This window comes from Ostrea edulis, chromosome 3 (genome assembly GCF_947568905.1).
Source record: "Ostrea edulis chromosome 3, xbOstEdul1.1, whole genome shotgun sequence".
In the NCBI taxonomy this organism is placed as follows: Eukaryota; Metazoa; Mollusca; class Bivalvia; order Ostreida; family Ostreidae; genus Ostrea; species Ostrea edulis.
In genome coordinates this window covers 58,007,723-58,011,100 of record NC_079166.1, presented here as the reverse complement: position 1 = coordinate 58,011,100, position 3,378 = coordinate 58,007,723, and the positions used below count along the sequence as shown (strand labels likewise).

The 3,378-nt window shown below is 32.5% G+C and overlaps 1 long non-coding RNA gene across 1 annotated transcript; it reads left to right on the top strand.

Moving 5' to 3' along the window:
- Positions 1–489: 489 nt before the first annotated feature.
- On the top strand, positions 490–3,103 carry LOC125676061 (uncharacterized). The gene is made up of 2 exons (XR_007370751.2): positions 490–1,608; positions 1,713–3,103. It is a non-coding gene; the product is annotated as an uncharacterized LOC125676061 (long non-coding RNA).
- Positions 3,104–3,378: the final 275 nt, after the last annotated feature.

The following is a 3,378-nucleotide window of genomic DNA, read 5'->3' as shown; positions in this document are numbered from 1 at the left end:
ACAAAAAGGGGTTCCGAAAGTGTTTTGTTGCTGTGACTGACTCGCATACAGAAAATATGCACATACCACATAAGTATACGTCAATGTCTGTAATAATGGTAGATCAAATGTTTCATCTGTGTGAAACTTTTTGCTAATCGAAATGTTAAACCAACCACCAGTCCATGTACATAAATGCGCTACGTAAACAAAGTTGTTGATTGATGCATCGTAATGTCCGAGTGCTGCATGCTGAGAGATTAAATACTGTTTATACAGTCATTGAGAGGCTAAACAAAGTTTCTTGCAAGAAGAGGAAGTTGGTGGATGCATTCAACTTGGACAACGAAATCATAGTTTCGTGTGGTGAGTGAAAAAAATGCCATAAATTTGTATTCAAAAGTTCAACTCACATTTCCTCTGCTATTTCACAACGCGATTTATAATAACATCTGTAAGTTTAAACACACGACATACAGTAGATGTATTATTTTGTATGTATACTTGTATTCCATATGTGCATAAAATATAACTCCCACCTGTGCATGTGATTGTAAACGAACGGATGTCATGTAAATGTATACCACATTTGTAAACATGGGCTCTCACAACTCTTTTATACACGTATCAACACTTAGCGAAAGTTACGTCCCTTGTCCGCCATCTCCCGGATAAAAATCGTATTTCCCCACGTTGGCCTTTGTAATTTTCCTATCTGTAGCTTTGACATCTGTTATTTTTCCATCAATTGCAGTCAACTACAATATGCCCCAGATTGGGGCAACCCATTAACTTGTATGAAAACTTGGTAATTGGCTAAAATTCAAAGTAATAACATCTTACATTTGGTAAGGTAAAGAAGGAAAACTGGGTTTTTCACCGATTGACCTTTGGCTGACCCCGCAAAGGGACGTAACTTGCGGCGAAGTGTTGATACATGTATTAAGAAAATAATAATATCGTTATGAAAATAACTGTTACCTTGAACTACATGTATAAAAGTAATGAAAAACAAATATCTGTATAGACCTACTATCTAGGGGTATGAGGGAACCGGACAAAAAGTGGAGGGGGGATGTGTTGAATTATAATTCCCTAGACTATAGTATACATATACTATTACTTTGAAATTTCAGTGACCTAAGAAATATATCAAACCTGAAGTTTCGTGTTTCACACAAACATGTAGGTTGGCAAAACCTTTTTAAATAATGTAAATTAATCACAAGTCTGCATATGCCCTCTCATAGGCAAATGTATGCACTGTATGTATAAGTAAGATATGTATACTACACGTATGCCCTTCTCTTGACCCACATTTTGTAAATAAAACAGATATGATAAGTCTATGGCAGTTTATGAAAACATATATACATGTCATCTCATTGCAATTTATAATTTTGAAACATCAGTATTTAAATTTTAACTGAATATGTGTTGAGACACAGTTTTAAAATTCACATTGTCTGACGCAATCTAATTACTCAATGGTATAATATAGACCTAACTGTGCAAATATCAATTATGATGATCTTTTTTCTAGGCATCAGCCTGAAGACCGAGGGAGGTTAGATAGGACCAGTGCAGGTTGAAGTGGATTTCAAGTCAACAAGTATAACAGCAAGAGAGGTACTATATTTTTTTTTGATAAACATTTGTAAAGACAATTCTGAGTATATCAGATATTCATCTTTTTTGCTATATTTAAATATATTTATCTATATTTTGAACAGGTACTCCATTTACAGTGATGATGACATATCCCCTGGACCCCCACAACTCCACAAATTTAAAAATGTTTGATCAAGTTCCAAAGATTAAAGAACTACTGCAAAATTTGGGACTGGATGAAAAACATTAATTCACTTATATGAGCTCAGAGCAGTGGATGTTATACAACATACTTTAAACTAAATTGTGAATTTAAGGGAAAACAAGTACATGTCATGTACTCGTATATTACAAGTACATGCCTTTTGAAAGACAATAATATTGCATAGATGTAAAGGAAATTCAATGTTGATTATTCTTTCTTAGATATATTAGTAAAAAATGTGCACATGATAGAATATCAATTTTATAACTTCAATCAATGTGTTTGAATTTTCCTTGTAATTCAAAATTTAGTTGAAACATACATCATAGATACATTAATGTATATCAAATTTTTAGAAAAGTTTCATAATGGAACTAATTCACCCCACCCCTTATACATACAGTGAACATAGACCTTCACCTGGGGAAAACTTCAGTTAGTTAATGCAATATACATGTACATGCATTCTCATTTATCCAATAGTGAGTTTTTGGTTCCATGTGAAACTACAATTAGAAATCTTAAACTTATGAAAGACACACCTATCTGTGAGGGTAAGATGACTCAGATGGACTTACATGTAGTGATCCATGGGCAGTCCATGGGTCTCTTTCCATTGATATTGATTATTTATTGAAATATGAAATGGTTATTTAACCATATTTGGTGTATTATACTGTATAGTGATATAAATTTCTATCAAAAAATATGTATAGGTAATAGATTTGGTCCAGTTATTACAAGAAATTGTATGAAAAATAACTAAATATTTAGGCAATCATTGTGAGTGCGAAAAGATCAACTGCAATAGCACACACTATATATCATTCTTAAATGGCTCATAGAAACTTCTAGTATTGTGAGTTTGAATGCTCAATATGGTAATTTGGGAATGCTTAATCATTTAAGGTCAATAGTTTATCTCTGCTGACTGTATCTCTTAAAATTCATTTCTAGAAGGGAGGGGGTAGGGTTACAAAATCTGACATAGTTTCAGATTAAACCTCATTTGGTATATTTTTTTCTATTCAATATTTTAGATACTACTTGACTTTTTGTAAAAATGAAATAAAATCAGAAATTTTATGAGCAGAATTTTGTTGTTGTCAGAAAATGTATGCCTGATAGTATTTGAGAAACGCCATATTTAGGGTAAATTTGGCCAATTGCCAAGTCGAATCATGCCAATGTTTTCCTTAGATGCATTTTGAATTTCTAATCCATGTTGATTTTTTATCTGTTTGTGTTTAATTTACATAACTATATATGACAAACAATATTTCTGGTGTCAATAAATTTTTTATTGGCTTTTGTGTTAATTTGCTCAATTTTGGCATTTTTTGCCTTTTGGGGCTGCAAAAGAGGGGATTTCAATCTCGCTTTCCTCGAAAATTAACCTGATTACTTTTGTTGATTTTTTGATATGTTTTAGGATAAAGTCAAATAAATAAAATTGAAAAAAATTCAATGAGCGGTGTTTTGGGGGCTAGCTATCAATAGCTACCTTAATGGACATCTTGGGGCATTGTAAATTGCATAATTCAAACGTTGATGTTCTACTAAATCATCGGGGGCCATATATC